General features: G+C 34.9%; 1 protein-coding gene across 1 annotated transcript in view; it reads right to left on the bottom strand.

The window, feature by feature from the left end:
- The window catches only part of LRRIQ1 (leucine rich repeats and IQ motif containing 1), a 171,021-nt gene that overhangs the window by 43,578 nt on the left and 101,215 nt on the right, over positions 1 to 26,228 (bottom strand). The window lies entirely within an intron of this gene.

Genomic DNA, 26,228 nt, shown 5'->3' with positions numbered 1-26,228 from the left:
AACCAAAAGCTAGTTCTTTGAAAAAAAATTTTAAAAAATCAATAAGTAACCCTCTGACCAGGAAAACTAAGGGAAAGAAAAAAAAAAAAAGAAGACAAGACATAAATTACTAATATCAGAGTAAAAGAGGGGACATCACTATAGATCCCATGGACATTAAAAGAATGACAAAAGTATGCTATGAACAACTCTATTCCCACAAATTTGATAACCTGGATGAAATGGACCAATTCTTTGAAATACATAAACTGCATACATAAGAATAAACAGATGACCTGAATAGGCATAAATCTATTAATGAAATTGAATCAATAATTAATCACCTTCCAAAATGGAAAGCACCAGGACCAGAAGGGCTCTTGGTGAATTCTAACAAACATTTAAGAAAGAAACTATACAAATTCTCTTTTAATGTCTTTCAGAGGATAGCAGCAGAGAGAAAACTTCCTAACTCATCCTATAAGGCCAGAATTACGCTAATACCAGAACCAGATAAAGATGTTACATGAAAAGAAAACAACAATCAATGTCTCTCATGAACATTACACAAAAATCCTCAACAAAGTATTAGCAAAACAGATCGAACAATTTATAAAAAGAGTTATACGCCATAACTAAGTGGGATTTATCCCAACTATGCGAAGCTGGTTCAGCATTTGAAAAATCAATGAATGTATCCGACACATCAACAGACTAAAATAGAAAAATGACATGATAATATCAATAGATGCAGAAAAAGCATTTGATAAAATTCACTCATTTGTGATTAAAAACTCCCAATAAACTAGGAATAGAGGGGAACTTCCTCAACTTGGAAAAAAATGTCTACAAAAACCCTACAACTAATATTGTATTTAATGGTGAGAAATCGGAAGCTTTCCCACTAAAATTAGGTACAAGGATGTTGCCCCTCACCACTCCTTTTCAAACTTGTACTGAAAGTTCTAACTAATGCAATAAAATAAGAAAAGGATATAAAACATATACAGATTAGGAAGGAAGAAATAGAACCATCTTTGCTTGCAGATGACATGATCATCTATGCAAAAAACCTAAAAAAACTGACAAGAAAACTTCTGAAACTAAAGTGGTTATATAGCAAGGTTGTGGGATCTAAGGTTAATATACAGAAGTCAACCACTTTCCTATATACCAGCACTGAAAAGGTAGAATTTGAAGTTAAAACACAATACCATTTACACAGGCAACCCCATAATTAAAGGTTAAGGGATAAATCTAACAAAAATATGTACAAAATCTATATGAGGAAAACTACAAAGCTCTGATGAAATAAAGAAGGCCTAAACAAATGCATAAATATTGCATGTTCGTGGTTTGGCAGATTCAATATTTGCAAGATTTCAGTTTTTCCTAACTTGATCTATAGATTCAATTAAATCCCAGCAAGTCATTTTTGTGGATAATGACAAAGTGACTCTAAAGTTTATAGGAGAGTTAAAAGACCCAGAATGGCCAACACAATATTGAAGAAGAACAAAGTGGAAGACTGACATTACTCTACTGCAAGACTTAACTATAAATCTATAGCAAAAAAAACAGTGTGGTACTGGCAAAAGAATACACATATAGATCAATGAAACAGAATAAACAGCTCAGATACAGACACACACAAATATGGTCAGCTGGTCTTTGACAAAGGAGTAAAGGCAATACAATGGAGCAAAGAGAGTTTTTTCAACAAACGGTGCTAGAACAAGTGGACATCCACATACAAAAAAACCAAATCTAGGCTATTATTCATAAACGAATCCAGAAATACATTAACTCAAAATGGATTGCATACCTAAATGTAAAATCAAGACTCTAAAACTCCTAGAAAATAACATAGAAGAAAACCTATATGACCTTGGGTATAGCTATGACTTTTTAGATATAACAACAGAGGCATAATGCATGAAAGAAATAATGAACAAGTTGGAATTCAAAATATACAGAGGGCTCTTAAATCTTAACAGGAAGAGAACAAACAACCTGATTAAAAAAATGGGCAAAAAACACTCAGACACTTCACCCAAGAAAGCATACAGGTGGTAAATAAGCATATCAAAAGATGGTTCACATCCTGTGTCATCAAGGAAATGCAAATTACAACAACAGTGAGATACCACTACACACCTATTAGAGTGGCCAAGATACAGAACACTGACAACACCAAATGCTAATGAGGATGTAGAGCAACAAAACACTCATTCATTGCTGGTAGGAATACAAAATGGTACAATCACTTTGGAAGACAGTTTGATACTTTCTTACAAGACTAAACATACTCTTACCAAATGATCCAGCAATCACATGCTTTGGAATTTACTCAAATGAGTTGAAAATTTATGTCCATACAAAAACCTGTGCACAGATGTTTATAGCAACATTACTCATAATTGCCAAAATTTGGAAGCAACAGAGATGTTCCTCAGTAGGTGAATGCATAAACTGTGGCACATCCAGATAATGGAATATTATTCAGCAAAAACAAAGAAACAAACAAACAAACAGATGAGCTATCAAGCCATGAAAAGATATGAAGGAAATCTGAACACATATTTAAGTGAAAGCAGCCAATCTGAAAAGGCTACATACCACATGATTCCAACTATGTGACATTCTGGAAAAGGCAAAACTATGGAGATAGTACAAAGATCACTGGTTGCCAGCACTTAAGACAGAGGGAGGGAAGAAGAGGTGGGGAACAGAGGATTTTTATTGCAGCGAAACTATCCTATATGATACCATAATGATGCACACGTGTCATTACACATTTTTCCAGACCTATACAATGTACAGCACCAAAAGTGAACCCTAATAACTATGGACTTTAGGTGATGATGTGTCAAGGCAGGTCACAGATTGCTACAAATGTACCACTCCGGTGAAGGATGGTTATAATGGGGGAGGCTGTGCATGTGTGAGGTTTTTATGGGAATTCTCTGTACTTTCTGTTCAATTTTGCAATTAACCTACACTACTTTAAAGTATTTAAAATATTTATTTAAAATACTCAAAATATATTTTTAAATTCAGTATCTCAGGTGAGCTGTATATAAAGGTTTAGTTCACCACACTGCTGGAAATAGAAATCTCTTTAACAATTACTGTGGGACCAGAAGTTCATCATCGCAAGGGCAACAGGTGATACACTGTAGTGAGAGAGTACAGCTGGAGGGGATATTTGGAGGTAGAGATAAGACGCTGGCAGCAGGAACAGTCGCAGTTTTCTACTGAGGATTTACATATCTGGCCGAGGTCCACACACTTCTAGTACACTATCTCACAAAGGCTCTGAGAAGTCCACAGTATATTGCCATTTTACAAATAAGAATGCTTCAGCCCAGAGAGGTTACATATAAAATCACATAGCAAGTGGTAGGGCTAGAAATTAAAATGAGTCTGAAGCTCCTACCAGAATATTTCTGAACTACATAATCATAATTTTTTTTAATGTTCCCACCAGGAAAAGAAAGTCCAGATCTTAATTTTATCTACCTTCATGTGTAAGATTTGGGAGTCAGGAATTATTTTAAACCTTCTATCAAGAACTAATTTTTGGTGTAGTCACTACACACACACACACACACACACACACACACACACACACATATACATACATACATATTTTTTCTACTTCTCATGGTGTCTTTCCGAGGCTGGATAGTATTGGGAGGACAGATGTTTGTATTTCTTCTACTAATTTGATATCATAACCCATATAATTTTGTTATTTTGCTTTTCAATATTTCTCTTAATTCTTCAATTATTTCCTACTGTGTCTCTACTCATCTTCTATTTCTCCCTACCTTTACTTCAATTGCTCTTTTCCCTTCCACGTTTTTCTCAGTGCTCATATTATGGCAGGAATACAGACATCTCTGACAGTAGTTGAGGAACAGTCTCCAAAGGCACCTCTTGGAGGGGTCATCCCACTCAAGGAGTAAAGTCAGGGCTGGCGAGAGAGTGCTGATGCTCCAGGTGCCCCCCTTACTATTGAATCTGGCCATTTGCTCTTCCTTAGCTTCATCTGTAGGCTCCACACTCGCCATTCTTGGATCTCAGCTACTTCACTAACAGGAAAGCATCCCCTGGCATCCTTTGGCTGAGGCAATGTCTTTGAGTTAGTTGTCTATTTATTTTTTACCTGGATTTTGTCTATTTTACCTAGATCCTTCAAACTCACAAATTTTGTGCCTGTACTTGCTTGGACTTGAGATTCTTCACCTTGTTCTGTCTCTGTTACTTAGAGCATCGGTTCAGAATGAGGTTTGCAGAAATGGAGAGGTAATGTTGCCTGTTCAGTCTTTTTTCCTCCAACTACCAAATTAAAGGATCACAACAATTCTTTTGCCTTACTCTCAGAGTTGAATCATATTAAAAAATTGATGTGTAATAGCGATGACAGTAAAATTTCTTAAGCTTTATGACATGGGCACTGACCAATCAGAAAGGATACTGGTTTTGAGCCTGGAGGGGCCCCACTGTTGGGGGCACCTCAGTTACTGAATATCATAGACTTGGGAGGGGACTTCCAGGGAACTAGCTAAAGCAGCCACAGTGCCTGGGCTGGCAGCAGTGGGGAGAGACTCACGGAATTCGCTATTCAAGATAAGATTATATTTCAGTATTTTAACAACTGTTCCAGTCAAACTTGTGTATGCCAGTTTTATATCAGCTCTATTTAAAAGCTCTCCAAACTTTAGAGCACTATATTATTTCATAGTATCTATGATGGTTTGACCTTGATCTTGCTTGAAAATGACAACTGAAGGTTTTTGTATAATGTGTCAACTATCACCTGGCTGACAGCAACTTCTAAGCTTCCATATATTATGACATGCGTTCTGAGTTCAGAGAGGTTAAAATGTGAAAAAAAATGCATATCTTGGAGTCAGTGAAATAATGAATAAATTATTAATATTTGCAACATTGTATTCTACAATATGAAATGTAAATATCCCTACCAGCCAATCTTAGATTAAATTAGCCTACTCAGAACAAGAATTATGCTACCTGATTTTTGATTTACTCTAATATAAGTTTGATATATTTTGCATGAATTGCTTAATCTTTTACTGAGTGTCTACTATTGTCAGGCATTACTCTAATTGCCAAAGAGCTAGCAGTGAACCAACAGAGTCCTGAACTTGACTAGCATAAAGACATTTTAGTTACAGCTATTAAACACATACTTCTGCATGGGATAAGCACTAACGACAAGTCAGCCAGTCCTAGGTTCAGTGGGAGTATGTAAGAGGGGAATTAGTCTACGGTGAAGTCTAATCAGGTACACTGTTTTCATATTGTGCTTCAAGAAGCCCTAGGAGGCTTTCCAAATGCATCTCGGTGGCTGCTATGGGAAGCCAAGAGATCAGACCCACTTCCTAAACCAGAGCAGAAGTACTTTTAGCTGTTTTACACACTATATTGAGTTTGGGGTACTATTTCATTTGAAAGAGGAGGTTTTCTTCTAAAATATAAAGTTTGAAAACCACTGATCTGGTGGACAAAGCCCTAATCACAGCATGAAAATGTTTAAATTAAATTTCCAACTCTACTGCCTATTTATAATTTGACTTCAAATCACCAAACCACGTCTAAACACATGACTGACAAACAAATGATTCCAAATGATTCTGATCCTAGCCTTCAGTTAAACTGTGAAGAAAGCTATGCAAATTATTCTATTTGGGCTGCTGTGCATGGAACAGCCTTCATGCCATGCTATGATTACAAGAATTCTGGAACTATCTTGTATCCATTACGTGTCAGGATATTCATGGTTTTCCCTCCTTTGGAGGATTATAAAAAAATAACATCATCATAATAAAGATTACGATATGTGCTGGGATTCATGACATGCCCTTCACATTACATTAACTTGCATTTAATTCTTACAAAAACTCTGAGTGATGCTCCCCATTTTTAAAGGAATTGTTACACGAATAACTTTAAAAATGTGCTAAAACAATAAGCCTGCTAGAAAATAAATGAGCATTTGTTCTAAAAATTAATAGATCACACAGACTTCTCCTTTTTGAAAAAAATTTTGCAAATTTCACTAGCTGTGAAATGCTACTCTTAAAGTACTTAGAGAGATGTATATATACAAAATAACACAGTTTTTATACCATGGGAGGACAGATAGCATATGTAACTCAGACTAAGGGGGCTGACAAATCTATGCAGGCAGACCAACCTCCCTGGCTAAGAACCAGGAGTTACGCTTATTATATAGAACTCTCAAGGGTACCACACAATCAGAGGTCACAATCGAGGCAACAGAAGCAATGTCACCATATCAGAGAATGGGCCAATTCAGATCTGGTCCCTGACAGTCACTGAGGTCAAGGCTTGCGGCAAATAATTGTATTAAACAGGAATATTCCCTGCACACTTTTAGAATTGTCATCTGAACAAACAAGTCCAGGTCATCTGTAGGTTAAATCTCAGTTCTTTTTCCTGGTACTTAGAAATTACTTTCTAGTCTTAATCTCTTTCAGTTTTTAAAGTTACAACTGTAATTTTCTTTTGATCAAGAAAATGCTTAATAATTTTTTTTGTTTTCTGATTTTAACAACAACAAACCTTCATTTAAACGCATGCATTTGTCATTTAATTCCATTTTATTATTTCCTCTCAAATGTAATTTAAAAGTTCTGATTATATGATAGTAATTACAATTTAAACTTCATATTTCAGTGTATAAAGAGCATTATAATTAAAATAACAAGAATAGCTTTATATTCAAATTAAATAATTTCAAATTTTGCCAATTAATTACCACTTATGTATCATTGCATGTACTTTATAAAAAAGCAATTAAATTCAGAATAGTAATCTTATATAAAAGATGCATATGATATACATTAGTTCACATTTTCCTCACAGTAATCTAGAATTTATGAATTATTACCAGCACATTTTAAAAAGCCTAAATTACACTTGAAAATTTATTTTTAATTTATTTCATGTTTTTATCTTAATGATAAATGTTTAAAACATCTTTAGTTATGATACTCTTTTAGTTATTGCTTAATTTAAATAAAATGCTTGAGAGATTATTTTTCCTATAAATTTTACTTCACATATTTTTCACAAATTACGCTTGGGAAATTGTACACTCTAGGGCTCCCTTTTGTTCATATAAATTCTAGGCAGTAAGACAATCAAGACTTTGATGCTTGATTTTATTTTATATTAGTTTATATTTCACTTTGAGCATTATTTTATTTAACATTTAAATTATACACACACACAATTCCATGACATAGTTTCAAGTGAAACACGCAATAAACTAAATTATAAGACTGTAAAACCAAAACTGGCAACAGCTCAACATTCAACTGAATAAGACTGAAGTTATTTTTTCATGGTTGCATAATTAGTATATTATCAGTAAAAATTTGTGGTCCTATGAGTAATAAGACATCACATTCTAAAATAGTATCTAAGATAATATGATCCTCACTGTTTAATCAACCCTATAGCTTTTAGTTGCGTATTTTATAATGATTCTTTAGAATGCGTGAATTTATATTGTTCGCTAAATTGTATGATCCCCGTGAGAAGTGTAAATCTCAGCTTAATTTAAGCAGGTCAGCTAAGTGTCAATTTCAGAGACTTTTTTCCATATTTACTCTTTTAAAAACATATATTTTTAAGTTTAGTTCTAATATATTTTTAATACATAAGTTTATTAACTGTACAAGGCGAAAAAGTATCAAACGTATGTTAAACATTAAAATTGTTATTTTAAGGAAACACTTCTTGACCTCATTAAAATAATTAACGTTTCATAACATTATATTTCACATCCAAGTTATGAAAAAGCAAAAAAAATTATTAAAACAAACTATAGTCAATTACATTTTCAGATCAGTAAAATGCACTTGTAAGAGTCTTCCTTCCCCTAATCCAATTGCCAAAGGCATTTTAGCAGCTCAAATAGGTGGTTAGAAACATTCCTGCCATACTTTCTGAAATGTACAGGTCTTTTTGTTGTTGTTATTCTTTTATGATTTTCCCATTTCTGCAGCTATAAGTTACACTCACACACACACATTCACACATACACATACATACGTAATTGGGGTTAATTTTAACATCACTGTTCTCAAACTATCCTGATGAGTTATGGAAACATTACTAGTTGTGATTTATTTACTTATTTATTTTATAATCTGAATTACCTTACAAGAGTAGAAATGAAGAATTATAGTGCAAGTTAATCTTTTAGAGACACCTGGTGATTTTCCATCCTAACGGGTGATAAAAGTAATTAAATTTGATTGTTTTAAATACAATGAACAAACAGGATAATACATTTCAATTCTGTCCTATTTAAGTTACACGATTCTACTTTAAAAGGAAAAATGTTAGTCAAACCGTCTTCTACTTTTTTAATCCTATGGCATTTGACCTGTTTCTAAAATTATCTGAGTTTCGCACTCTAAGACCTGGGTCACAACCTTATTTAGGGCCAGGAAATAGTTATCAGGTCACTGAGTGGTCAAATGAAAGAGGATTTGAAATGCTTCAGCACTTAGGACTCCATTCATGGCAATGATTGACTTCTACGTTGTTTAAAGTTTGAGGTTTCTTTACTGGAACTAGTCAGCTTATGCCTATATGATTATAGCAATTTAAAGAAAAATCTACAGACTATAAACAGAGAGAATGTAAGAGTATAAGTGAACAGCATTACACACCTACAAAACGGAACGGTCTTTAGAATACCCACAGATATTTTAATTAACAGCTTATCTGAGTCCAAGGTTAATATAACTCCCTTGGCAGTTGGGTGCAATAAAATGGGTAAAAGCAAAGGGAAGATAAAAGTTACTTCTCTACCATGTTTTTCTTCTAAAGTAGACTTACAAGTTGCCATACTATTTAGCAGCACACTTTACTATCATATAGGATCAAATCATACAATTATTCCTGTATGATAATGATGAACCCAAACCTGTTTTTACATTCACCTCGTGTTACTTCAAGTGAATACAATCTATCTTTGATGATGGAAACAGGCAAAATAGGAGGAAGTTGGGGCAAAATGAGTATATATTTGATCTGTCATTTAGCACTAGATCAGCTTCCCTAGAGCTCCAGATCACTATTTAGAAATCAAAATTAGCATTTTGCATAGTTTCCAAAGCATGCAGTATCAGGGATTTTATGCAAAGAGAAGCTTATGGCTGGAAAGAAATATTTTTAAATGTATGAAAAGTGATAGAAGAGCATTAAGCCAAAGTATTGCTTCAATAGCTCGTTTTCTAGTGTTTGAAAGCCTAAGAACAGGACATTATGAAAATTGCACAGCACAAAGGTATTCCATATTTACATAACTTTCCTACAGGATCACTAAAACTTTAAGATATAGATGTTTTATTCCACAAATGTTAAGGAAGCAATCCTATCACTGATGGACAGAAAGTTGGAAAATTAGGCACAGATTTTATTTTTAAGTTTTATTTTATAATAAGAAACTGGGCCATTAAAACTATGTAACCAAAGCTGAAGTGCGTGCACTGGAAGGCCCCTGCAGTCTTTTACAACTTTTCAGAGGCCTCGGTTGTGAACTGGGTTTGCACTCTGCCAGCAGAGCAGCTCTGACCCATGGAGAGCACTCCTTCAGATCAACACTGCCTCGGGCCTTTCTGCTTTCTCCAAGAAGTCTTACATTTCAGGCATCAAGTTGAATTTCTTCTGGAGATGATTAACCCAAACCCATGACAGATTTTTTCCAAGATATCCAACCCCTTATGTTTATTTTATCCTGGCTCTTTTTTGGATGTACTGGACACAAGTAACTTACTCATTTTACATGTTAAAGGGCTGGTGGAGAGCCATTAATTCCCTTAAAAAATGAGAAAATATTTCAATGTGCCGGGCTCTATTGTGTGAGCTCACATTAACTACGCGATCTAACGTTTTAAGAAAGATGTTTCTCCTCTACTATAGGGTTTTTTTTTTTTTTTAAAGCATTTCATCACATCTCAAGATAGGGATCTTATACTTTTTGGGAAATGCATTCTTGCGGTGTATTAAAAAACACAATGTTAGAAGGATCAGTTACTGTTTCCATAAGCCCAGTTTGTAGGGGGTTTCAACTAACCTAAATCTTGGCACACATAATTTTAGTTAATAGTCAAATAAAAATATATAGAAGGGTCTAGTCTCCTTATATACCAACCCCTGTCATTGTTTCTATTTCTAAAATATTTTCTTCTTATCATGGGTGAGATGAGTTGTAGGAAAATAGTTCAGGTGTTTTTACGGACTTCTCAAAGTAAAATATTTTAAACTTAGAGGTTGACTTGATTGGATAACTTCTTTGGAGATGACTATTAGTATTTTTTTTTAACGAATTTTTTTCTTTTTTTGAATAAACAGTGCAGAAGGGTAAAATTTTCAGTTTTTATAGACTTTTTTCTCTTAGAACGTAGTTTCAAAAGAAATGGGATTTTTATTATGAACGTTCAAGTTACTTTAAAATATTTTAAATAATAAAACACTCAAATATATAAATTATACATAGAAGTAGAAAAGCTTACTAAATAATATACTTGAAAATTTACTCTTTTAAAATTAATAGAAATGTATCAAAGGAGAAACATAACATTAAGTTTAAGGGACATTTAAAATGTAAAGCCTTGGTTTCAATACAGTGTCTGATAAGACAAGCAATTCAAGGAAAAATGTATAAATTCCAATTTGACATTGCATGCCAAGAATAAGAACTCAATTCATAAGATGGAAATTTGTATATACGTACACATGCAAATATATGAGAATGGAAGCAAGCACAACATGAGACTGGAAAGCAGCTTCAAGGTTTAAACCACCACCAACGCAAATAATTCCATTTAAACATAAGTGCCATTTATAAGCGGCAATTCTGAGAGCTAACAACTTTGAACATCAGATAAACTTTAAGTTTAGTATTTGGGTGATGATAAATTGTTGACTCTATGGTAAATGAGTTTTATTTTCTTAAAATTCAGTCTATTACTTATGATAGTAATTCAGTAAACTGATTTACGAATAATACTTCATATAATCTTTTCTATTTAAATAGGAAAATCTTATACAATTTAAGGTCACTGGTGCAAAGAATCAAAGGATATATTTAGTAAACTTCAAAGGATAATTTTATTTCCACCTAACACTGATAAGCACTGAAAAGTTGTTAAAAATTATAAATTAGAATCACAAGAATTATAGAAAATAAACTCATTGCTCCATATTAGTTTTTTCCATTCTTCTTAAATAAAACTGCAAAATAAATTTTATCTTTTACAAAACAGATATCAGTATCTGAATCAAAATATTTTATCTCTAAGTGGGGGCTAAAAACTAAGTTAATTTTTATAATTAGATTTATTACCAGAATGTTTAAAGATATCAGTTTCTTCTTTAATTCATGCTTCAATGGGCTACCTAAGTTCAAGACCTTCTACATAGTGAAGAAAAGGAGTGACAAGGGATAGCATATACATTGGGGTTGGTAGGTTAATGCCAGAAGTGTGACTGATTGATTGACTGACATTACTTTAAAAAATCTGGATTAAAGCTGCCTATCAAATTTGTCCAGGTAAAATTTAAAGTAGAATAAAAAAAAATTTAGAGTAGAATGGATCATTGAGCAGAATCTGTATCTTGTCTGTTCAGCTATATGCATTTACCTTCACCTGGAAAGTCCCTTTCCTTCAAAAAAAGATCAGCTAAGCAGAATAATACATTTTCCCAGCACACATACACCATATTTTAAAATATAATGTTTCAAAGTGTATGCAGGTGCTATAATCAAATTCAAACTTGTACAAATTTTATTGTGAATGGCTACTCTTCCCGATAACAGCAACAGCTAGAATCTATTGCGCTTCCCATGCATTAGGTACTATTCTCAGCATTTTATATGCATTGATTTATTTACTCAACTCTGCACTGTTTTACTCATTATACCAATTTCATAAGTGAGGAAACAGACACAGAAAGGTTAAGGGTACAATAAAGTCATACCTCTACCAATGGGTAGAGTTGGGATTCAGACCTAGGTAGTCTGGCTCCATATATAAAATTGAGTATCATTTTTTCATTAAAATAATGATTAAAAAATCTTACAGAAGGTAGTGAAGCTTTGGGGAAAACATATGGGAACCCACAGTTCTATTAAACTACTATAAAATATCAGTGGAAGATAGAAATCATTTAGATTTCTGGAAACATAAAAACACATAGTAACTTTAATAATCCTCATCTCTATTCTTCCAGAGAATGTTTCAAAAAACTATGAAACCTTAAAATGAAGGGGTACTGTTTATAATGATGAGGTTTTTTCAAATCCAAACTCTCACAGCTGGTGGAGTTTAAATAGGAAATGATTAAATGAATTCCAAAGTATGCTAAGTAGATCTAAGGGGTGGCTGAGACAGTGGGACCTAAGGCTTGAATGTGAACACTAAATGAGTTGTAAGTTTAAGTTGGGAATACGCCAATATCTGACTTTGAGTAATAGCAATTGGCAGGAAGAGTGTTTCTGAGACTCCAAAGATATTTTTTTTTAAGAGTCAGAACTGTTTATTAATTCAACAAATACTTACTGAGTGCCTTGTATAGATGAATCTAATACTGTTGCTAGGTTCTGGGGATGGGAGGAAACAGAAATATGACTAAAACTTGATCCCTGACCTTAAGAAGATTTACAGTCAGGGGAGGAACTAGATAAAAACATATAGTTATAGGACATTATTAAGGAGATACGACAAAAGCCTCTGGGAAGCTTAGTGGTATCAGGAATGACTTACAGATGAAATGACATTTATCTGAGTCAGGAAGGATAAGCAGAAGTCTGAAACTAGAAAGGTGAGGAAAAGCAATAAAGATAAAGAAAATAGCATGAAAATATGAAGGGCAGGGCATTTTTTGGAAAGAACAAGCAGTCCATTATAGTAGTTCAATATGAAGTAGTTCAATATGGTTAGAGAATATTTGGGGGGTAGGGGAGAGAAATGATACAAGGTGGTGCTGGAGAGGTAGGCTGGGAACAGTATGTAAAGGGCATTGTATGCTTAAGACTTTGGAATGTGTACTAGAGGAAACAGAAAGACACTGTTAAGATTTTAAACAGGGGTGTGTTGTATGCAGAATGACAGTTTAGAAAGACACTGCTGCACAAGTATCGAAGACAGCATTTACAAGATGGAGAATGTGAATTCTCAATCCTGGAAAGGAGTGTGAATCCTGGAAAGGAGACTATTGGAACATTTCAGGGCAAGAGACACTGCAGGCAATGGCTGATGTGATGGCAGTGGTTATATCTGGCAAATGAAAGAGAGAACAGAATTAAGAATGATTCTGATTTTTTCTAGGTGAAGTGAGTGAATGGCTACTGATAATATTAACAGAGACAGTAAGAAGAGTCAGGTAGGTGGAGTGGAATGTAATGTATATATTTTATATATAACAACATATAATAATATATAAACACAATATGTATTAATATATTGCATATATAATGTTTATAATACGTTTCCTATTACACATGTTGGGTTTCAAGTACCCAGAAAAAAATCAAAGGGGGAAGGTTGGATATAAAGATTTAGTTGTCATTGCCTGTAAACATAAGTTACATGAGAGAATTAAGTGTTGTATCTTGATCTTTTCGTCACGCCATGGGAATAGGTCTGATCTGTACTTCCATGATGTTTTCTTTAGCCTGTTTACATAAGTCTCCTCAACTGGACTCAAGGGTAGTTTTTTTTTAAAGACAGAGACTATGTCTTATTCATCTTTGTATCCCTTGACCAAATGTCACGGCTGACAAAGTAAACATCTGCTGTATGAGTAAATAAATATGTGGATTGAATATAAAATGAGGCCAGAGATAAAGTTCTATAGGACATGGTTATTTTAGGAACAGGAATAGGCAGAGAAGACAGGAAGGAGTGGTCAGATAACCAGGAGAACCAGGAGAGAGTGGGAATGAGGATGTAGTGGGAGAGATATTCTAGGGAGAGGAATTCCTGAAGAAATGGCAAGTAGCTGAGGGCAGAAAAGAGGTTCCTGACGTAGCAGTTAACAGGTTAACACTGATCACTGTAATGAATGTAGTTTGAATAGAATGATGAGAATGTGACCAGAATGTACACTCTGCATCACTTTATGAAAGGACTGTACACGAGATTATAAATTTCAGTGTATTAGTTTGTCCCTCACTGGGCTGAGCTTCTGAAGCAGGAGCTGATTTTTACTTGTGCTTCCAGTCTCAAGTACAGCGAATGAAAGTTGAAGCTCAAAACTGATTTCGTGCAGAATGCACAGAAGGTGAGAAATAGATACTAATTAGACTGCCTAAGAAGATGGATAAGGGAAAAAGAGGGATGGGGTGGTGGCTTGAACAGGAGGTAGCATCACATTTTCAGCTTATTCGTGCGCTGATAGAAGTGGCTATAGGAGAGACAGAAACTTAAGAAACAAGGCTGGCGATAAATGTGAGAATATCATGGGATCAGGGAGAAAAACATCCAAAGCCTGGATGACAAGTTTAGCTAAAGAAAGAAAGAAAGTTATAGTGGAGTTTGGAACATTAATGGAAGTGAAAACAGTGATGGCTGCCGCACACTGGGCACTGTGCTGAGCAACGCTCTCACTCCTCCCAGCCACTCTGCGGCAGGTATTATGCTCCTCACTCAGTAGGTGAGAAGCACTTAAACTTCCTCACAACTTGTGACTGTTTCTCTGCTTTCCCCCTACGTCTCCATGTCTACGTCACCCTGGTCCACGCTACCATCTCCATGCTGGAGTGCTGCAGTGACCTTCTAACCGGTCTTACCATGTTCACTCCTGTTTCCTTTCTGTCTGTTCTCCACACCACATGTTCCATCATCATTACTTGAGGAACAAATCTGACACTTCATCTTTGGCTTGCAGTGACCATTGTTCTTGGAATAGAGAAAGCCAAATCCTCAAGGTGGATAACAAGCACAGACTAAAGTTAAAATTGCTCTGTCCCTTGCCAGCTTCTCCAGCTTCATCACTTTTCGTTGTCTGGCCAAACAGCCTTCTTTCAGTTCCTTGAATGGCCCAGGCTACCCCTGTCTTCAGAGTCTTCCGTTAGGCCCACACTTTGGCCTGGAATACTCATTACCTACAACTTCTCCCTTTGCCTAGTTAGCCCCAGGCAATCTTCATATTAAGCCCAAGTGGCCCTTCTTCCCTCATCCCTCTGGGCCAAATCATAATGAGCTCCCTTTACTTTTCCTCGATAGAGTTTTATTCAGTTGTGTCATTATACCCTTATATGAGTAGCAATAAATGTCAAGCACCCCCTGCCCCCGCTCCTGTCAGAGAGTGAATACCACCATTCATGGTATGTTTATTTCATTCACCACTGTATCCTCATCTCCTTGCACAATGCCAAGTTCATGGTAGATATTCAATAAAGATGTGTTGGTAGATTAAACAGGGAAGGTAAGGAATTAAGTCTGAGTTCCCACATTCTAAAGGCTAGCCCATTCCAGAATCTTCTAAAGATTTTTATTCAAATTATCCAGTGACTTTATGTGGTATGTATTATTTGCTCCAGTTAATTAATGAGAAAATTAAGTACAGAAAGATTAAGAGCCTTCACCAACATTACTTAGGTTTGGGCTGGGATTCAAACTCAGTCCTGCCTAATTCAAAGCTAGTGCGTGTGTTTCTGCTGGGGTGGAGCAGCAAAAATAGAAAGGAACAGAGGAAAGTAAGAGTCATTAAAATTAAAAAAAAAAATCCTAGGCAAGTGATTTGATGCACAGCTTAAAAAAAACAAACAAAAGAAAAACTAAGTACAAATGTCATTGTTGCCATATCTATAAATATTATAAATTCACCAGAAATTATAATCATTGATAGACTTCCTGGACTCAGTCAATGCTCATTCAGATTTACCTACATACTCACTCTTCTTTGCGCTTCACTACTTTCTGTATCTCTAAGATTTCATCTAAAATCCCTTACCTTTTGCCCGAAGAACACCTTTTAGTATTTTAGACTTGGTCTACTGGTGAAGAATTCTGCTTTGCTCATTTAAAAATGTCATTGTTTAACCTTAATATGCTTTTATCAACTTTTTAATAAAAAACAGGCCCTTCAATGGGTGATTTAAAAAATATCTCACTTAATCAATTTTTAAAAAATCAAATTTCATCCAGGTTATATACGTACATGGTTTTAAGGATGGAAAATTATAACTCCCAGCTCTACCCCTTCCCATTCCCAATTTACACTCCAAAGGCAGCCACTTCCCACCATGTTAGTCTTTTCTTCTACTGTTGGTCTGTGTGTATCTTGATGTTTTCATTTTTGAATTTTTTTAATATTACCTATTAACCTTACAAAATAAAAGATAAAGATTTATCTTTCACAACACCTCTGCCATAAATACATATACCTTCTCTTTCCATTTCTTAGACAAGTCATAATTTGTGGTTAGATCACAATTCAGTGTTTACCTATTTATGACTATGTAAATATAATCTACAGCTGAGCCGTATAGGTACTATAAGGGAAGGAGGTATTGCTTGTTCTATGGTTTTCCTCTAGTTGCAGGGAGATGTGAGGATTTAATCCTCAAGTCAAGAAACTGTTAGAATTTAATCTCTACTGAGTCCGAGATCAGTGAGAATTCAGCTGTACCAGCCCAAGCCCTTTCACCTCATTGCTGAAATTGATTACTGAGCTGTAAGTAACCAGCATGGATAAAATGCAACTGAACCAGAGAACAGAAACTAGTTATATACCCCTAAGTGGACTGGGTTACTAGCCAGTCAAATACCTGAGAAAATCACATGACTAACTAATTATAAAAGTTGCTGGGATCCCCAGAGCTGATGGCTTCCTTTAACTGAAATTATCCACACACTTACAGGGTGAGGGGCCAAGACGGCGGAGCAGAAGGACGCTCGTAGCTCACCCTCTCCCAAAAATACACCAAAACTCACATCCACAGACCCACCCAGGCAACCAGAGCACCTGCTGAACTTCAACAGAACATCGCCCTCTATCCACACACTCACAGCCTCGACTCCCGTGTGCACACGTTTCCTAAGTGCAGAATGACTAGGACACCCGGCGCTGTGCCTTGGTGCCGCACGGTTCTCACGATTCTAAGCATGCTTTGTTGTCTCCTCGCCTTTGTCCCTCCTTAAAGCTAAGCAAATTTAGTGTCAGGTGAAGCCTATTGTTTCATGAATCTAAGAGTTGATTTGAATTCAAAACACACAGCTGCTACTAGAAAAAATTGTACAGCAGTTACACATAACATTTCTTGTGTAACTTTTTTCCTCACATTTAGTCGTCTAAGTTTTTATATTTAGTGAGTTTTCTATGTACTATCATTAGTGTCTAAATTGTCTATTAGAAGGGTAACATTCTACACATTTATCACCCCAAAACTCTCTTCCTAAGGAGTGTATCTCCTATCAAATACATTCAAGCACATCAGACAATCCCCGGAGAGACTGCTCATGATGCTTTCTGTGATCATGGAGTATTTAATCTCTACACCTGTGTGAGCTGTTGTCCTGCGCTCTCTTCTTCACCATCATTGTAAAGATCCCTTTGCCTGTTTCTTCTGCTAGATCTCACATGTTCTTTTTCATGGTTTACCTCTTCATTTTTGTGGAGTGGTTCCTCCAGTAGCTTCCTGAACAAGGTTTCAAGGGAGATAAATCAGGACTTGATATGGTTTTATATTTTTAAATGTTATTAATAGTTTGCCTGTTTACAGAATTCTTGGTTGAAAATAACTCTCCTCAAGAATATTGAATATACTGTTCCATCATCTTCTAGGTTCTAAGCTTAATGTTGAGAAGTCCAGTGACTTTTAGGTAATGGAACCATTACGTGTGATCCGGTTTTCTTTCTGGAGGACTTTCACACTCTTTCCTTTGTCCCTGGTTTTATGACATTTTCTAAGATGTGCCAGAAAGATGGCTTTGTTTTCATTCATTTTCCTAACATGTGCCCTCTTGATCTGGAAACTAGAAATTCCTCTAGTTTGGGGAATTTGGGGGAATTATTCCTCTCATATTTCCTTCTATCTCTTTGTGGCTGTTTTCTTTCTTTCTGGATCTCCTATTAGTTACCAAGGTTGGACCTCCTGGACTAAGCCTCTCCTCTCTGTGTTCTCTCTCATATTTCTTATCACTTTGTATTTTTGCTCTAGTTTCTGGGAAATTTCTTTAACACTTATCTTCTAACTTTATCTTCTGCCAAGTTTTCATTTCTGATATCATGTTTTTATTTTCAAAGAGATATGTTTAGTTCTCTGACCTCTTTCTTATTACAGCATCTCATTCTTATTTCACGGATGCAATCTTTTCTTATGTCTATAAGAATATTTGTGGTATTTTTGAAGATTTTTTTCTCCTGAAGTTGACTGTGTTACCTTTTTCCTTTCTTTCATCTTATAGGTTTCCTTCAGATGTTTAAGAATCCTCATCTGTGTGCTTACATTTAGAGTGGGGGTTCTATAAAACTGACAGAAAACTGCACAAGTGAGGGATGCCTATCATCTGAGAGTCTCACCTTAGGGTGACCGACCTGAGTCCTACATTGGAAATACTTGATGTCAGTATGTAGATGTTTCTTCTTGGACTGATAAGAATCTCCAGAAAATAACCTTTCTTAGAGGTTAAAGCATGGTGCTATGTAGTAAATGTCTGTGTCTTCCTAAAATTCCTATGTTGAAATCTTAACTCTCAACGTGATGGTATTTGCAGAGGGGGTCTTTTGGAGGTAATTAGGGTTAGGTGAGGTCATGAGAGTGGGGCCCTCGTGCTGGGATTAGTGGCCCCGTCAGAAGAAGAAATGTCTCTCTCTCCCTCCACATGTATACACTAAGGAAAGGCCATGTGTGTACATAACAAGAAATAAGCCAGAAAGAGAGCTGTCACCAGGAACTGAATCAGACAGCATTTTGATTTTAGGCTTCCCAGTCTCCAGAACTGTGAGACATAAATTTATATAAAATTACATAAATATAAATTTCTGATTTTTAAGTTACTCAGTCTATGGTATTTTGTTATGGCCACTCGAGCAGACTTAGAAACTTGATTATCAGAATTCTGGGAGCTCAGCAGGGGAGGGGCTTGGGGCGTTGGCATTTAATGTAATACCTACACTTGTCTTCTTAGTTTTAGCAAGGTGCCAAGGTCGTTCCTGAGTCCAGAGGCTCTGTTTCATCCTATCTAGAGAATTAAGTTCAAGAATTTTGCAAGGTATCCCAGACCTATTTATCTTATTACCCTTTTCACCCCCCACCTCCAGAAGGCCTAATACCATCAATTCCTGAAACTTTGGGTTTGAGAGAGTTCTCATATCTCATTGGTGGTTTTAAGCTTTTATTTTCTATTATCACTATCTATTTTCTAGTCTAAAAAAATTATACTGATGTTGCCTCTTCCTTATATTCCTATGTTAGTTAGTATGTGTCTTAAAAATATCTCTGGTGAAGTTTTCATGAGGGTTTTCAGATCCACCATCTTTACGTGGAAGACCTTAGATTATCATTTACTTTTCAAAATATTACGAGAAGTAAAGATTGGTGTTCCCAGTTACAGATGAGAAAACAAAGACACTCACTGCTAGTGAGTATTCATGCAACATTCAAACTTGTCTTCTCAGTCCAGATCCATTGTTAGTTCTTTATCTCACGTAGCCTTCTTTAGATAGAAGACTAATGTCCTTGACAACAACCTGCAATTGTAATAATTCTCTGACACCTTGAGAAGATTACCAGCTATCCCAGAAATACAGGAAGTGTCCTAGGTAGCAAGTAGACAGGCTGCTGACAGGTGGGCAGAGAGGTTTCTTTCAGGGGAAAGGGACAACGCAGATTAAAAAAGGGTGCCGTGGGCTTCTTCGCGAGCCACTCCCTTTTCCCACTTTCTCTGTGAAGCTTTGGCTCGGGAATCCTGGTGTGCTCCTCCCTCCCTCTTCCTCGTGGCTGCACAGAGAAGCAGCAGGTGGGGTGACATGAGTGCCTTGCTTTCATTTTTTGAAGAAGAGAAGTTTTCCTGGGTGTGGACCTTCACGGTGGAACTTACTTTCCCTTAGCACTTTGGAGGTATCATTACACTGTGTATAAGTCAGCTTGGGCTGCCATAACAAGATACCACAGACTGAATGCTTAAACAACAGAAACATATTTTCTCACAGCTCTGGCGGCTGGAAGTCTAAGACGAAGGTGCTAGCAAGTGCAGTCTCTCACAGGCCTCTCTCCGTGGCTTGCAGATGGCCACCTTACTGCTGTGTCCTCACAAGACCTTTCCTCTGGGAGTATAAGTATATATTCACTCCTGGTGTCTCTTCCTCTTCTAATAAGGATACCGGTCCTATTGGATTAGAGCCCCCCAGGCTCATCTGACCTCATTTAATCTTAATTAATTCCTTAAGAGGCCCTTCTCCAAATACTATCAGATTGAGGTTTAGGGCTTCAATCTATGACATTGGGGAGCAGCGTGATATATAACAATTGTCTTCCAGATTTTATAATTTCCATTAAGCAGCCAGCTTCTTTATTATTGCTCCTTTGAAGCAATTTCTCTGGCTCTGGCTCTTTGCAAAATTTTTCTGTCTTTATTTATTTATTGATTGATTTAATTATTATTTTTTTTAGTACTTTTACCATGATGTGCTACAGTGTGGTTTCTCTTGTATACATTTTCTTCATAGTTCATGGAGTTTCTTGAATCCATAACTTGAGCTTTTTCCTCACTTTTGGTAATTTTCAACCATTAACTCTTTAGGTATTACTTGCACACTATTCTCTCTCCCCTTTTCTGCTTGGACTGTAATTACATGTGTTAGACATTTTTGCTGTATCTCACATGCCTCCTCTTTCCTGTATTTTCCATTCTTTTTTCTTTCATGCTTCAATGTGAATATTTCATAGCTGTTGTCCTGTCCAGTAATTATCTCTTCAGTATTGATTAATCTGTAGTTAAATCCATACACTGAGTTGTTTACTTCAGTTGTTGTTCTTTTAAGCTATAGACTTTCCATTTTAATATTTTTATAGGTTTAATGTACCTATTGAAGTTCTTGGGTTTTTTTTTCTATGTCCTTAAAGTTATTATGTATATTTTTTAAAGTCTTTATTACCTGAAATCTGTGACAATTTTTATTGTCTATTGTTTCTCATGGTGTTCACTGATATCTCACCTCCTTCTATGCTTTTTTTTTTTAAATTGTGTGCCAAAAACTATATAGGAAAAATGTAGAGATAATTTGAAGCTTGGGATGGTGGTGTCTATTTTGGGACATGCCTTATGTTTGTTTCAGGCAAGAGGTTAGTACACAGTCTATTTCCAGTTCACCTATACTGGTGACATCAAAAGCTTTGCTTAGCTTCTCAGCTCTTGGGATTTCCTTCTTGACTTATAATGCTTTACTTACTTATGAGTTGTTCAAAGACTTCAATTAGATTTTCTAAAATAAAATTTCTAGCTGTTGAAGTTGTTCTCTGCAAGAAGGTTGGTTTGAATTAAATAGTCTTCTATTACCAGAAGTGGAAGCCTCTTGTATTCTTTAATGAAAAATAAACTAATGATATTTCACAGCCTATATATCATGGTTCATTTTAAAGAACTCTAAAAGTTCTAAAATCCCTTTCCATTTTTTATCCATACAGAAATCATATATGTATGAAACACATACAGTCTGTATGTCAATTATATATATATGTTTATATATGGCATACACAAACACATATATAAATATATATGCATACATAAATATAAACTTTATATATATACATATATTTATAATTATGCCTAAATTTGAAGGGAAATTATAATCCCTGAATCCCACTTATCAATAGATACACTTTTAAAAATTGCAATTTGTTTTATATTTCACTGGACTGAATTCCCCAATTCTGCCAAGAATTGAAATGATCCCCAACCTTATACTATTAAATGACAGTACCTAAAATATACTTAGGAAGTTTCAATTATAAACATGTCTCTTTTTAAGAGCAGACTTCAGGTAGTCTTTGGTTACTTGCATATACCTCGTGGCATTTATTTTATCAGCTCTTAATACCTAATTGTGTTGGTACAATTAGCAAGTACTCTATACATCTATGGAAACACAGGACTTACTATGAAACAATATACATAATGTGACTCTGTGCTTTAAGCTGGTACTAAAAGGGAGAAAGCTGGAGAAGAAAATGCTTGTAATCATACAGTCAAAAACACCACAAAAGAAGATGGTTTGATTAAAAATGCTCTGAAGTAAAAACTATAGAAATTAAAGTCTTTTCATGACTCCAATACTTAAAAATTTAATACAAAAATATCTGAACATCTATGACATATGAGGACATATGGTATGTGTGAATCTTCAGTTTTAGAAGAAAAGAAATAGAAAGCATGTTAGTGATGACAGCACCAGACTGGGAATTATGAAACTCTGACTTTAAAGTCAAATGCCAGTGTCCCAGGGGTTGGAGGAGCTAAGATTAAACCTGACTCTCTGTGAAGGCTGTTGGGCTAGATCCAATTTTCTTCCTGGCCTGTTTAGCTTCCTTCCCTAGCTAAAGCCAGAAGTCCAAATTTGGCATTGGCTTTAGGCATTGCAAATTTAAGTTTCAGCAAATTAGGGCAGGAAAGTTACTTAATTTCTATATAAATAAAAAGAAGAATCAATGAAACAAAAATATAGTGTTTACTTTTGGGCTGTGTGGAGAGGTTCTCATCTAACTGAAAATTAAAATAGGTAATCGAAAATATGGTCACTCTCAGAGTCTAAAATATTTGGTACTTAATAACGTTAGGTGAGGATAATAAAGTTAGAATAGATAGCAGCTAATCATAGGTCACAAAACAGATATTTATCACCATGTTGACACTAAACTGCTTCTTAATTTTTATCAGTGCAAGCTACAAGAAAGGAATAAAGAACAGAATTGATTATTAGTTTCAGACTTCTGCCTAATGTAATAGTCTTTTTATTTTTTTGTTAGATATTTTGATTCTAAGTTTGTACACATTTCAAGGTACTCAAGAAACTTTGTTCTTCTATGTCTGATTTTTGTTTGATTTTTGCTAGTTCTATTTTGAAAAAGAAATTATTCTCATTTCCCTTTGGCCACTTACTCATGGTGTGAGCTTGGGCAAGTCACTTAAACCCTCAAACCGGTTTCCCTCTCTGTAAAACATTAACAGTTATAATACATTCTTCAGAGCTTCTGAGATGACTGAATCAGAGAATTTGAGTAAAACTCCTAGCACAGTTACCTCGCCAGAAATACAATAAATACTACCAATTGCAAACAAGAGAAAAAAATAAACCTACTTTAAAAATGACTGTTGCCAAAGATGACAGGTTTCCAGCACTTACTATGTACTTATACTGTGCATTTTAAGCATTTCACAAGTAGAATCTCATATAATCCCCAACCACTAGGTACTGTTAGTATCCAGTTTTACAGGTGAAAAATAATGCTAAACAGGGAAGTTAAATAAAAGCCAACAGAAGTTGGAATCAAGATTCAAACTGTGTTAGACTTTCTCTAGAATCCACACAACATCAATTAAGCTATGCTTCTTATATCAGAGATAGCTATAGAAGAGTGATATCAGGGCTCCAAACTGAACATTTGAAACAAACAAAAAAAAGGGAAACTTGGTGGGAGATTTTCAAGGTAAGAAGAAAGTATTTCAAATCCTAAGGCGAGATCAGATATTGAAACCCAAGTAGAGACCATGAATGATACAGAATAAACCAAGACAGGTAACTGCCACTAAAGAAATATAAATAAATAAATAAATCAAGTAAACCAATGTTGAATCTCTAAAGTCCTCAGACTCTTAGTTGTATATTATAGGAAGAACTAACTGATAACTGACCCACGGCACATGTACGAGGTTATCCTGAGAATGGGTGTGGTCAAAGATTCCTCAGCCTTAGGTCTGAGTTAAGGGTCTAAATCTGGCAGCTAGACAAAAATTGCAAGCAATTCATCAATATAGCAAAATATAAGGATATTTTATAAAATGTGGTCTGTTAAAAGGGTCTAATTATTTACCTCATGCCATCTAATTTGATATTTCATGATAAATATTCCCTAAATTTAAGCATATTTTTAATCCCAGACCAATAGAGGATATCTACCACCCTCTCTGACCTACTAGTGACATCAAGATAAAGGTAACAATAATAATAATCATAGCGTTTTAGTACAGTTTATAAGAGGAAAACATCACATAGGCAATACTGCAAAGTGGAGAAGTATTTTTAAACTTAGTTTTCTTTTTACACAATCAGACAATGTTATTATAATGGCATTCTAGAAAAAACATTCAAATAATACCGTCATCTAATTCCAATAAAACCAAGGAAATTTTAAGACAGTGCTGGCATGCTGTTGTGTTGAGATACTATTGCACATAGAATCATTCAGTCTAAACCTATAGCAAAATTTAATCCTAATCTCCCTCACTTTTTGGGGTAAGATACCCGATTATTAATTTTATTTGAAATTTAGGGGGAAGAAAGTCTTTCTAATATTTTAAAATTAGATTGTGGTGATTTTAATTAGATTAAAATTAGATTAGATTTAGGTTGTATAACTCTAAATATTTTGAAATTCATCAAATCATACTCAGAACGGATGCATTTTATACTATGTGAACGTATCTCAAAAGACCTTATTTTAAAATGCGCCCTCTACTGGGAAGCTGGGATTAGTCAGGCTAGTCAGGCTGCTGATTGGGAAGCTGACTGGTCCCTGGGGCCAGTCAAAAACTAAGAGTGTGAGTTTAGGAGGTAGGTCAGAGCAGCCATTAAGGATAACATGGGGTTTAACCTGGCCAACATGATCAAATAATCTTTGACTCACTCTCTTCCCCTTAAAAAAGGGGCAGAAATAAACATATTAATTAGGGGGGAAAGTTCTGTTATGTGGAACTGTTTTTGCCAAGCCAATTCCTTGCAAAAAAAAAAAAAAAAAAAAAAAAAAAAAAGCCTTAAAATAACTATTAGTCACTAAAATATATGGTATATACATACAGATCATTCAATGAAATTAATGACATGCCAAATGTACTCGAGGTTTAAAAAGAAAAAAGTAAGCTAAACACATTTCATATGGAGGAAAGAAAACAAAAATGCACATTGTACCATGAAGCATATGGGGAAATGTTCCACATTGTCTAGGCCACTTACTATCTACCACTATCTAAACTCTTTCTGGTGTATTTTATATTAGCACACAAATCAATAATTATACTGTCCACATATGATGGTAACATATCTTTGCCTTTCATAGGATAAGAGAAAATGCAACAGAACATGTTAGGATAGGTTTATTCTTTCTGATTTCTGAAGTACATGCTCATTTAATGGGCAAAAATACCCCAATTATCTTTCTTCTTAAGCATATCCTTTCTACAGGAACAATGCTCCTACTTAACAGGTAATGTCTGTGGAGTTATTGATTTTAGTAGAATTTCCATTCTTCCTTTTAAAACCAGTGAAATAGTGAAGTTGACTATTACAAAGAAATTAACCCTGATTAAAACTGAAACCTTATGTTATATTGAAAACACATTTTAATTCTCTTAAAATACTAACCCATAAATATTTCTGAAATAATATTGATTTTTTTTTGCTTCCAATGGCCACCATTTTTAAAAATGTTTTACCATGGAACTTTTAAATATTAAAAAAATTAAATGGCAAAACAAACCTCCCTGTACCATCATTCATTGATCAAACAATTTCAATAATTTGCCACAATTGCTCCCTCTATCTTTCTATGTATATTTTTATTACTATATACTTTAATGACAATTCTAGACCCCATGTCTTTCACCCTTCCACACTTCATAGGTATCTCTGAAAAAGTATAACATTGGTAGCTATAAATTTTTTTTTCAGTTGAGACATTATTGAATGGAAATATAAATTAAAATGTATCTATTTTCAAATATGCTATGATGATGCATAAGTTTTAAGATTTATTTACAATGTACAGAAGACAAAGTATAAAAAATTCTGAAGCATTTACTTCCATTTAAAATATTTGACTCCATTTTTCCTATTAGAAATTATAATTCAAATTATAGGCCAAACTAAGACTATTTTAATATTAAAGAGAAAGCAATAGCATATTTGTTTTAAGTCATATTTGCTGCTCCTAATAAGTCCATAATTCTTCTGAA

The sequence above is a fragment of the Camelus dromedarius genome, chromosome 11 (assembly GCF_036321535.1).
Source record: "Camelus dromedarius isolate mCamDro1 chromosome 11, mCamDro1.pat, whole genome shotgun sequence".
Classification (NCBI taxonomy): domain Eukaryota; kingdom Metazoa; phylum Chordata; class Mammalia; order Artiodactyla; family Camelidae; genus Camelus; species Camelus dromedarius.
This window is presented reverse-complemented; position numbering and strand designations above follow the sequence as displayed.